Genomic DNA, 12,822 nt, shown 5'->3' with positions numbered 1-12,822 from the left:
TGCCTGCTTGGTTTTAGACTTGCACTTGGATCCTGGTCCGACACGGCTGCGGGCAGTCCTGAGGAGTTGGTGGAGAGCTGGGGATGTATCAGGCAGAGACTGGCAGACTGCCTAGATTTCCATCACAAGGAACCCCCGTGGTGTTATCCAATACTGCATTCATCCGCAGACAGATTAGCCTGTAAAAACATGCTTCATGCAGTCCCACTGAATGCAGAAGAGGAATTACCAAAAATAATTGAGCTATTAAGGATTGCAAGTTGATGCCAAGCCCTTGGCCATTGTCACGATAATGTTTTAGCAAGCTTTGAGACCAGGCAGGAGCCACAAAAATGCATTTGGTGGAAATACTGTATATGAGAAGCAATTGTGTCACCAGTTTGCACTGGGGCAGCTGCAGTGTCGTTTGCAGAGCACCTTGCTATCAACCTTGAAACACTCGCCAGGAGAGAGGGCCCCACCTCGATCACTGTGTGAAGATCACCCACACTCTTCAACCTTGACACTAACTCCAGGAAAATTTGTAAGTGCTCAGACAGCCCCCGGACGTCTTGCCCAGTCTGGGCTGGAGTTACATGCACTGCTCTCACAAGCCCTGTAGAGATTGGCAGCGATGCAGTCCCATGTTAGTGTCTGAATTGTCCAACGTGGGTCGGTAATGCAGTTGTTGTTGTAATGCAGGCAACTCCAACATGAGTCCACCCTTCCCTCCCCAGACTCACCCTGCCTGAACCGCGTATATTGGAATCACTGCGGTAAATTGTAAAAACTCACAATAAAGTTGCAATATAATTACAGCTTCATCATTCCACATCTGTCTTCAGAAAGAAAACATTTGGCCACATTCCTTGGTGAATTTCTTAGACCGAACTGTTTATTCTGACCGAACGAGAAGGGAGATTGATGACATTCAAGGTATGTTGTGCAAATTGAATAGATGCATTAAGGACTGGCTTTGACGCAGATAAATGCAACCTTTCATTTATTGAAACAACAAACGTGGGAACTTACACAGCTCAATGTTATTCATCAGCATAAACTAGAGAGTTGGGAATGATTATTGACCATTTACTGAAAGTATATCCGTCAATGTGAGTTTATTAGAGAATTTAGTCGCGTTGGAATGTACTTGGATTATAAATTCAAATAAATAATACTACCATTGTAGCAATCCTTACAGAAAGCAGGAACATTTGCAAATTAGACGAGATAACTTTTCGTTTATTCTGAGTTTGTTGCTATTTTCTGAAAAAGCAGCTTCTCTTTTGCTGGAATGCCTCTGGAGGAAACACCAATTTCAGAAATGCATCAATGTTTTCATATCCCAAACTACACTTGACATGTTAAAATAAAATGTTGCCAACAAAATGGAAACATAGTTGTTGAGAAAATAAATGGGCGCGCTCTTCAGACCTTTTAAAATCTCTGGCGCATGCTTAAGCCATGGATATATTTTCAAACAGGAATTATTCTAATTCTCAATTCCTTACCGTTTCTATTTTTCATTTATTGCTAGCCTTGTTTTACGTTTTTGCAGCCAATCGCATCCTCAGATTCAAAGGTTCACCATGCTGACCCAGTGCGGGCATGTATTTCCTCGACATAAAATTATTTTTAGATTGACAGGAAGTGCAGCTTTTATTGAACATGATAAATAGGAACCTAAATGTCAGTCAAGCTCAGACAAAGTGCACTGCAGATTTCAAAATGCAAGGCAGATCCTTACTCCAATCTCTGAGTATTTTTTTGTGTCCTTAACAATGAAAAATGCCACTCATTCCCTTTGCCTTTTTATTATCTGAGGAACTTTTACCATGGCTAAAGAGCCCCATCTACCCTTTACGTTACACCTCTGGGCTCAAATCTAATAGAGTTTAGATCAGAGTGGTGCTGGAAAAGCACAGCAGGTCAGGCAGCATGGAGAAGCAGGAAAGTCAACATTTTGGGCAAAAGCCCTCATTCCTGATGAAGGGCTTTTGCCCGAAATGTCGATTTTCCTGCTCCTCGAATGCTGCCTGACCTGCTGTGCTTTTCCAGCACCACTCAGATCTAAACTCTGATTTCCAGCATGTGCAGTCCTCACTTTTGCCTCAAATCTAATAGAACTAAGTACTCCCAGTCAATGTCACTCAGCGTTCATAGCCAACTACCTCATCTTCAGTTATTGGAGCTGAGTAGAGTCAAACTTGCACACAACCCTTCCTATTCAGAGGCAGGAATATTGCCAATCAGTCACTTTGAAATAAGTGTAAAAAGAAGCTATGTTTGAGATCAGATTATATTCTAATGATTCAGGAAAATACCACTGTAATGCTTAAATGTCCACAATATTGTGCAGTACAGAAGATAAGCTGTAACTGCTGACTGGGCCTTGGAGATCAAAAGGTATACAGATCAAAGGCTGAACTTGTAGTAAGTATTCTGAAGTTGCAGTAAGTATTCTAAAGCCAGATGGCAGAGATAGGACAATTGTCTGAATGTAAGGATTCATGCAGGTCTTGGACAAAGCTTGAGCAAGGGGTCAGTGGTGCTTGCAAGAAGATGGTGCAACAGGAGAGAGTACTTTCATAAATGTTTGCTTTCTCTTCCAAAGATTCCAACTACCATTATTTAGTCTCATGTTATTTAAATTTTGAATTTTCAATTAAAAACCAAGGCCTCTGAAATCTCAGAAAAAAGACCTTTGTTTTAAGTTAAATAAACTGATCTGTATTTGAATTTGCAAAAGTCTAATGCAAGCTATCATTCTGTTGTTATCTGCTGTTAGAGTTTACTAATATGTCTAACCAAGGCTGTGTGTAATATTTGACTTTTCATACGTATATTTTTTGCTACTGACTAAGGAGGAAAAAAGGGAAAAAATAATTCTGATTTCATTCACCCTGAAAAGTACAGGAATTCATCAAAATCTAACAAATGAAAACTGTCAAAAGAAGTTCGATAGTAATGTACTAGAATGTCCTGGACACATTCTACACAGCCTTTGATTAATAATTAAATTATGACAGGCAAGAATGACATCTTAGTCTTAATCTTCCAAAGTTATCAAGTTATGAATGTTTTAATCTGAAAGACAATTAAACATTTATTACTCCAGATACCCTTCAGCAACCCATGAAATTAAAGAGCACAGAGCACATTGTCAGAAGACAAAATTGTTTGATGCTGTACTGGCATTCATTCTCACATCTCAGAAATAAAACTCTATTGTGTTTATTGGTATATTGATATTAGCATAGAAAGTGGATCAGCTGACTAAAAAACTGTAGTGAAATATTACTGTGTGCCAAACTATGATTGAAATAACATATCAGGTATAATTCATTTATTATTTTTCATGAAGACAAAGTATAAACATTAATATTCCATTGGTCAGCTCACTGGACTATGATTTACAGTTCAGTGAATATCCAGAGTTCCTAATCAGAAATTGTTTAATCTCTATCTATGCAATAACTGATTCACTTAATTATGTTCCCAAAACACAGGACAGATCAGCTACATCACAAAGTCAACCTTCAGATCTCACTATTACAAGACAAACACCCATTCAGACTAAGTTCAAACACAAACCCTGAAAAGGTCAGGAATTGTCCAGTTTGTTTTATTTGGATTAATGCTACTTTTATATCAAGATTTAAATTGAATTTAAGAAGATGAATCTATTTTATAAAACTGTCCATAATGCTGAATAAAATGTCTGCTGTTGTTGTAAAGCTCTGCATAGATTGAACTGTAGTTGTAACAAATCTGAGATGGGGAAAATGTTTTTTGGTTATACTTGGTAGTAGAACTATATTGGGGAGAAAGTCAGGTCTGCAGATGCTGGAGATCAAAGTTGAAACTTTATTGCTGGAACAGCACAGCAGGTCAGGCAGCATCCAGGGAACAGGAGATTCGACGTTTCGGGCACAGGCCCTTCTTCAGGAATGAGCAGAGAGTGTTCAGCAGGAGAAGATAAAAGGTAGGGAGGAGGGACTTGGAGGAGGGGAGTTGGAAATGTGATAGGTGGAAAGAGGTCAAGGTGAGGGTGATAGGTCGGAGTAGGGTGGAGGCGGAGAGGTCAAGAAGAAGACTGCAGGTCAGGAAGGCGGTGCCGGGCTGGAAGGATCCGGCTGAGACAAGGTGGGGGGAGGGGGGATGAAGAAACTGGTGAAGTCCAAGTTCATCCCCTGCGGTTGGAGGGTTCCCAGTCGGAAGATAAGACGCTCCTCCTCCGACCGTCGGGTTGTTGTGGTTTGGCGGTGGATGAGTCCAATGACCTGCATATCCTCGGTGGAGTGGGAGGGGGAGTTGAAATGCTGTGCCACAGGTTGGTTGGGTTGGTTCGTCCGGGTGGCCCAGAGGTGCTCCCTGAATCGCTCCGCAAGTAGGCGGCCTGTCTCCCCAATATAGAGGAGGCCACACCGGCTGCAGCGGATGCAGTAGATGATGTGGGTGGAGGTGCAGGTGAATCTGTGGCGGATATGGAAGTTTCCCTTGGGGCCTTGGAGAGAAGTGAGGGGGGAGGTGTGGGCGCAAGTGTTGCACCTCCTGCGGTTGCAAGGGAAGGTGCCGGGAGTGGTGGTTGGGTCGGTGGGGGGTGTGGATCTGACAAGGGAGTCGCGGAGGGAGTGGTCTCTACGGAAAGCTGATAGGGGAGGGGAGGGAAATATATCCTTGGTGCTGGGGTCTGTTTGGAGGTGGCGGAAGTGACGGCGGATGATGCGCTGTACATGGAGATTGGTGGGGTGGTAGGTGAGGACCAGTGGGGTTCTGTCCTGGTGGCGGTTGGAGGGGCGGGGCTCAAGGGCGGAGGAGCGGGAAGTGGAGGAGATGCGGTGGAGGGCACCGTCGACCACGTCGGGGGGGAAATTGCGGTCCTTGAAGAAGGAGGCCATCTGTGTTGTACGTATTTTGAACTGGTCCTCCTGGGAGCAGATGCGGCGGAGACGAAGGAATTGGGAGAATGGGATGGCGTTTTTACAGGGGGCAGGATGGGAGGAGGTGTAGTCCAGGTAGCTGTGGGAGTCGGTAGGTTTGTAGTAGATGTCCGTGTTGATTCGGTCGCCTGAGATAGAAACAGAAAGGTCTAGGAAGGGGAGGGAGGAGTCCGAGACTGTCCAGGTGAATTTGAGGTCGGGGTGGAAGGTGTTGGTGTAGTGGATAAACTGTTCAACCTCCTCGTGGGAGCACGAGGTAGCGCCGATACAGTCATCAATGTAGCGAAGAAAAAGATGGGGGGTGGGGCCAGTGTAGTTTTGGAAGATGGATTGTTCCACATACCCTACGAAGAGGCAGGCATAGCTGGGGCCCATGCGGGTGCCCATGGCTACTCCTTTTGTTTGGAGAAAGTGGGAGGATTGGAAAGAAAAGTTGTTCAGGGTGAGGACCAGTTCGGTCAGTCGAAGGAGGGTGTCGGTGGAAGGGTATTGGGTGGTACGGCGGGAAAGGAAGAAGCGGAGTGCTTTGAGTCCTTCGTGATGGGGGATGGAGGTGTACAGGGACTGGATGTCCATGGTGAAGATGAGGCGTTGGGGACCGGGGAAGCGGAAATCCTGGAGGAGGTGGAGGGCGTGGGTGGTGTCACGAACGTAGGTGGGGAGTTCTTGGACTAATGGGGACAGGACCGTGTCGAGGTATGCCGAGATGAGTTCGGTTGGGCAGGAGCAGGCTGAGACGATGGGTCGTCCGGGGCAGTCAGGTTTGTGGATTTTGGGCAGGAGGTAGAAACGGGCGGTTCGGGGTTGTGGGACTATGAGGTTGGAGGCGGTGGATGGGAGGTCCCCTGAGGTGATGAGGTTATGGACGGTCTGGGAGATGATGGTTTGGTGGTGGGGGGTGGGGTCATGGTCAAGGGGACGGTAGGAGGAGGTATCTGCGAGCTGGCGTTTGGCCTCAGCGGTGTAAAGGTCAGTGCGCCAAACTACTACTGCGCCTCCCTTGTCAGCTGGTTTGATGGTGAGGTTGGGGTTGGAACGGAGGGAGTGGAGGGCTGCGCGTTCCGAGGGTGAGAGGTTGGAGTGGGTGGGGGGAGTGTGGGAGTTCAGGTAGCGGTTAATATCGCGGCGGCAGTTTGCTATGAAGAGGTCGAGGGCAGGTAGGAGGCCAGCACGGGGTGTCCAGGTGGATGGGGTGTGTTGGAGGTGGGAGAAGGGGTCGTCAGAGGGTGGGCGAGAGTCTTGATTGAAGAAGAAGGCACGGAGGCGAAGGCGGCGGAAGAATTGTTCGGTGTCACTCCGTGTATTGATACACGGAGTGACACCGAACAATTCTTCCGCCGCCTTCGCCTCCGTGCCTTCTTCTTCAATCAAGACTCTCGCCCACCCTCTGACGACCCCTTCTCCCACCTCCAACACACCCCATCCACCTGGACACCCCGTGCTGGCCTCCTACCTGCCCTCGACCTCTTCATAGCAAACTGCCGCCGCGATATTAACCGCTACCTGAACTCCCACACTCCCCCCACCCACTCCAACCTCTCACCCTCGGAACGCGCAGCCCTCCACTCCCTCCGTTCCAACCCCAACCTCACCATCAAACCAGCTGACAAGGGAGGCGCAGTAGTAGTTTGGCGCACTGACCTTTACACCGCTGAGGCCAAACGCCAGCTCGCAGATACCTCCTCCTACCGTCCCCTTGACCATGACCCCACCCCCCACCACCAAACCATCATCTCCCAGACCGTCCATAACCTCATCACCTCAGGGGACCTCCCATCCACCGCCTCCAACCTCATAGTCCCACAACCCCGAACCGCCCGTTTCTACCTCCTGCCCAAAATCCACAAACCTGACTGCCCCGGACGACCCATCGTCTCAGCCTGCTCCTGCCCAACCGAACTCATCTCGGCATACCTCGACACGGTCCTGTCCCCATTAGTCCAAGAACTCCCCACCTACGTTCGTGACACCACCCACGCCCTCCACCTCCTCCAGGACTTCCGCTTCCCCGGTCCCCAACGCCTCATCTTCACCATGGACATCCAGTCCCTGTACACCTCCATCCCCCATCACGAAGGACTCAAAGCACTCCGCTTCTTCCTTTCCCGCCGTACCACCCAGTACCCTTCCACCGACACCCTCCTTCGACTGACCGAACTGGTCCTCACCCTGAACAACTTTTCTTTCCAATCCTCCCACTTTCTCCAAACAAAAGGAGTAGCCATGGGCACCCGCATGGGCCCCAGCTATGCCTGCCTCTTCGTAGGGTATGTGGAACAATCCATCTTCCGCAACTACACTGGCCCCACCCCCCATCTTTTTCTTCGCTACATTGATGACTGTATCGGCGCTACCTCGTGCTCCCACGAGGAGGTTGAACAGTTTATCCACTACACCAACACCTTCCACCCCGACCTCAAATTCACCTGGACAGTCTCGGACTCCTCCCTCCCCTTCCTAGACCTTTCTGTTTCTATCTCAGGCGACCGAATCAACACGGACATCTACTACAAACCTACCGACTCCCACAGCTACCTGGACTACACCTCCTCCCATCCTGCCCCCTGTAAAAACGCCATCCCATTCTCCCAATTCCTTCGTCTCCGCCGCATCTGCTCCCAGGAGGACCAGTTCAAAATACGTACAACACAGATGGCCTCCTTCTTCAAGGACCGCAATTTCCCCCCCGACGTGGTCGACGGTGCCCTCCACCGCATCTCCTCCACTTCCCGCTCCTCCGCCCTTGAGCCCCGCCCCTCCAACCGCCACCAGGACAGAACCCCACTGGTCCTCACCTACCACCCCACCAATCTCCATGTACAGCGCATCATCCGCCGTCACTTCCGCCACCTCCAAACAGACCCCAGCACCAAGGATATATTTCCCTCCCCTCCCCTATCAGCTTTCCGTAGAGACCACTCCCTCCGCGACTCCCTTGTCAGATCCACACCCCCCACCGACCCAACCACCACTCCCGGCACCTTCCCTTGCAACCGCAGGAGGTGCAACACTTGCGCCCACACCTCCCCCCTCACTTCTCTCCAAGGCCCCAAGGGAAACTTCCATATCCGCCACAGATTCACCTGCACCTCCACCCACATCATCTACTGCATCCGCTGCAGCCGGTGTGGCCTCCTCTATATTGGGGAGACAGGCCGCCTACTTGCGGAGCGATTCAGGGAGCACCTCTGGGCCACCCGGACGAACCAACCCAACCAACCTGTGGCACAGCATTTCAACTCCCCCTCCCACTCCACCGAGGATATGCAGGTCATTGGACTCATCCACCGCCAAACCACAACAACCCGACGGTCGGAGGAGGAGCGTCTTATCTTCCGACTGGGAACCCTCCAACCGCAGGGGATGAACTTGGACTTCACCAGTTTCTTCATCCCCCCTCCCCCCACCTTGTCTCAGCCGGATCCTTCCAGCCCGGCACCGCCTTCCTGACCTGCAGTCTTCTTCTTGACCTCTCCGCCTCCACCCTACTCCGACCTATCACCCTCACCTTGACCTCTTTCCACCTATCACATTTCCAACTCCCCTCCTCCAAGTCCCTCCTCCCTACCTTTTATCTTCTCCTGCTGAACACTCTCTGCTCATTCCTGAAGAAGGGCCTGTGCCCGAAACGTCGAATCTCCTGTTCCCTGGATGCTGCCTGACCTGCTGTGCTGTTCCAGCAATAAAGTTTCAAAGTAGAACTATATTACAGACCTACACTATGGAAGTGGTGCTTTAACTTAGGAGAAGCTCTTGAGAACTAGCATTCAGTCAGAGAAACAATGTTTTGCAGAACTGTGCGTACCCAGCAAGAGAAACATGATTTAATAAAAAATAAGGGAAATGCTGGGAATATGAAAGAAACAAAACATTGAAAGTACTCAACAGATCTGGCAGCATCAGTGAAATGGAGGGAGATGCTGAGTATAATGTCGAGTTGAATAAGACTTCTTCAGAAGAAACAAGCTGTTGATTTCCATACAGACACACTAATGCAAAATGATGTAATAATTATGGTAATGTGAGATGTTTACACTAATTAGCCACAAAACAAAAGTACAAGCCAATTTCTTATCACATTAAGCAGCATAGCGTATTTGGTAAGTTACTTTGCTGAGCTTTATGAAAACTATAGTTCTTCCACATAATGACATATGTTTTTCCAAAAAAAAAACTGAAGTAAGCTAGAACATAATGCTTCAATATTTTTGAACTGATTTTTTTAATGTGAATCTGTTGTTTTTTACTTGCAATTTTTAGAAATTCCATAACTAGATTCATATATACTGAAATAGAACTATTCATTTCAATTGCATCTGAATAAGGTCAGCTGAAATTAAAACAATAGCTTCACATATAATCTTATTTACAGAATGGTGTTAATTTTTAGCAGTAGAGAAATGGATTACTTTGTTGAAGTTATCGCACATAAAACTTGTCCATTGTAGTAATTCAGTGTACTGTCATTAATGTGGGCTGAGTTTTTTCTTTATTATGTCAAAGTTCTTGGGACTGAATTAGATTAATGGACTTTAAGCTGCAGAGGTCATGGGGGATTGTGAGTAGAGAGCAGCTGATAGCAAGGGGAATATTGGTGTGATCAGGGAGGGGCAAAGTCAGATCCATTCAGTATGAACTAATAGCAAATAGCCAAAGTTACTCATGAGTTCTTTCTGAATTACATTGCATCAATAATTCCCGTTATAAAAATAACATTAAAGCAATGGGAAGAATGACCAAATCTTCCCCCAGGAGTAGACCATAAATTACCACAAGTAGGAACTTAGCAGTTTCAGTCTGCACAGCACATAGATGCCTCAGTGTGTCTGAATTTGAAAAGCATATTGGAAGAGAAAAAAAAGCACAAAATGTCTGCTTAATCTGAGGCCATGATTCCATCCAGGAACCACAAAAAGTAAAGAAACATTTTGAGTGTACTTTGTACATAAAGGCATGTCACGAGTGCCCAGTGTTGGCATGCAAGTGAGCATGTTAAAATCATTACTTGCATTCAGAGAATGTATTACTAATGTAGAACATGCTATTCAAAGCATAGAATTGATCATTTGAGTAACATTGGCACCAATTGGGTTTGTTAATATAGAGGATTACTCTGTAAGCACTTCCCATGAATTATGAACACAATGTCTTCATACTGCCCATATTTTAAGGGAACTTTTGACAGTTTTTCTTACAGGTATTGTTTCTTACTTTTTTAACCCTGTATGGAGCAACACTCATCTTTGGTGATTTCAAATTTGATTGTATAATCCTCTCTGGTTTCACTTTTCCCATTTTCTCCCATAACCTGTCCCAACATCTAAACTGTCATATCTATCACAGCAACAGCCTTGCAATCAAGCAATCCCATGTGGCCTCCATCACCATTTCAATCAAAAGACAAAGTCATTTCCAACCAATTCCTTTTATCACTCATCACAAACCCCTTTTACCCTCGAAACTCTATTTCCTTCCACAGTATAATAGCTTAGCAAATCTGACTGAAAAAGAATGTCATTTATTGCTGAACACCAAAATAGAGCCACTATTCATGGTGCACAAAGGCTAATCCCAGCCTGGGACAGACAGTTCTGCAGTCACATGCCTAGGTCTGCTTTATCTTTCTTTTTTTCTACCCTGAAGCATTCTCACACTTTTTTTTATAAACTACTAACCATCACCAGTAATTTACATGCAAATCCCATTAAGGGCAAGGCAAACCAACAAAAGTGAGGACGAGAGTAGGGAGTAAGGGCAGGAGCTAGATCAAAACAGCATTGGAAGGGACTATAGAACATTGTAGCCCCCACGATGCCCACCTCTGGGTCAATTACAAAGGACTCAGGTGATGAGTTCCAGCTGGGCAGGCCATTGCCTGGTTCCAAGATAACTCATACACAGTGAGCTCACAATGAGATTCATGAGTGATTCCCCATGGGCCTGGTAGGTGTTATCCCATCCCTTCCCCTCTGAAACAGAAGGCTCCCCCTCGATACTGTGATGATGGGGCCTCCTGCACCATTTTGCCCATGGCCCCATTCCTGTTGCTTCCCAGGTCTTGTCGATGGTTGTATAATAAATACGTAAACATCTGTTCCGTAAAGACTGTTGAAGAGTCATTACAGACAGCTCATCCTCAGTGACATGTCCGTTAAAACAATCACCTCTGAGGAGGGTTCCTGCCGGAGGTGTTCAACGTGAATTATTTTTCTTTTGTGATTTTCTCTCCATATGCAATACCAGTTCCTTTTCTTCTCAGCATAATTCCCAGAATTGCCCCCAGCGAGCTGTCACTGAAGTTCCTTACATGGACCATAACTAATTTTTAAACATCTAGGAAGAACGTTAACTTCCTTGGAGTTCCTTTCTTATGGCATTCACCCATCTTTTCGACAGGGTATAATCCATTCTTGTTGATATTGTACCCGAGCTACATTACTTCATTCTCCTGGGAAACATTTTTCCTTTTTTTAGACAGCCTCAGAAAAATGCCATAAGACCTCTCCCAAACAGTCTACATATTTCTTTGCAGTAGGTCCTGAGATTAAAATGTCATCTAAATAGGCTGCCACTCTGTTCTCCATTTCTCTTTGGAAGATTAAGCAAGCTGAAAATACCCCAAAGAGTAAACGAGTGTATTCCTACAGTCCTTTTTGAGTATTTATAGTCATAAATACTTCTTAGATGATCTCTCAAACTCCAGTTGGAGTTAAGTATAGCTCATATTAAATGTGAAAAATATGTGATGCCCACGCAGCTTTTCATAGTCTTCCATGTGTGGCATAGGATATCTCTCATCTTCCGCTTCGGAACACTTCAACCCCAGGGCATCAATGTGGACTTCAACAGTTTCCTCATTTCCCCTTCCCCCACCTCACCCCAGTTCCAAACTTCCAGCTCAGCACTGTCCCCATGACTTGTCCTACCTGCCTATCTTCCTTTCCACCTATCCACTCCACCCTCCTCTCTGACCTATCACCTTCATCCGACCCCCATTCATCCATTGTACTCTTTGCTACCTTCCCCCACCCTCCTTCCTGACCTATCACCTTCATCCCCACCCCTATTCACCTATTGTACTCTATGCTACCTTCTCCCCACCCCTACCCTCCTCTCATTTATCTTGCCACCCTTCAGGCACTCTGCCTTTATTTCTGATGAAGGACTTTTGCCCGAAACATCGATTTTCCTGCTCCTCGGATGCTGCCTGAACTGCTGTGCTTTTCCAGCACCACTCTAATCTAGAATCTGGTTTCCAGCATCTGCAGTCATTGTTTTTACCTATCTGTCTAAGCAGGATGCTCTATTGACTGTCAACTCATAATCCCCACAAAGATGGACCAAGTTGTCAGGTTTTACAATTGGGACAATTGGTGTGGCCCTTTCAGCAAATTATATTGGCTGTATGATGCCAGGTTCCTTTCGATGTTCTAACTTGGCCTCTTCTCTGGGGCTTAGGGGACTGGCTGTGCCTTAAAGTATTTAGATCAGGCCTCTGGATCTACATTAATCTAGGCCCTGGCACCTCTTATCTTCCTGAGGCTTTCTTGGAACATTTTGGGATACTTCCCAAAGACTTCATACAGATCACTGGTACCTGGTTTAAAGATCCATTGCCAATCCAAGTGGATTTTCTGTTGTCAGTCCATTCCCAAAGGTTGAAATCTGATTCTTGCACCACCACCAAGGGGAGTCGGACTGTATGTTGCCCCTGCATAACTGGGGTTACAGTGGTCCCAATAAAATATAAGGGCTCCTCCAGTGCATGAGGCCAATTTAACCTCGCAGGCTTGAAGGCAAGATGCCCCATTGGAGTTTTCTAAAGGTTTTCTTCCCCAGCAATAAAGTCAGTCATACCCATGTCGACCTCCACGTCCAGGGGGTTGGCCACTTACCTGAA

The 12,822-nt window shown here is 46.6% G+C and overlaps 1 long non-coding RNA gene across 1 annotated transcript in view; it reads left to right on the top strand.

Moving 5' to 3' along the window:
* The first annotated feature begins 775 nt into the window (after positions 1–775).
* The window catches only part of LOC148147289 (uncharacterized), a 143,793-nt gene continuing 131,746 nt past the window's right edge, over positions 776–12,822 (top strand). Inside the window, exon 1 of the long non-coding RNA XR_015759918.1 lies at positions 776–915. This is a non-coding gene — a long non-coding RNA (uncharacterized LOC148147289). The remainder of the gene's footprint in view (positions 916–12,822) is intronic.

Source organism: Chiloscyllium plagiosum, unplaced genomic scaffold (assembly GCF_037043375.1).
Source record: "Chiloscyllium plagiosum isolate Xiang-an unplaced genomic scaffold, Cpla_swu_hap1 HiC_scaffold_17, whole genome shotgun sequence".
Taxonomy (NCBI): Eukaryota; Metazoa; Chordata; class Chondrichthyes; order Orectolobiformes; family Hemiscylliidae; genus Chiloscyllium; species Chiloscyllium plagiosum.
Note: the sequence above shows the minus strand (reverse complement) of the source record. Positions and strands in the feature narration are given on the sequence as shown.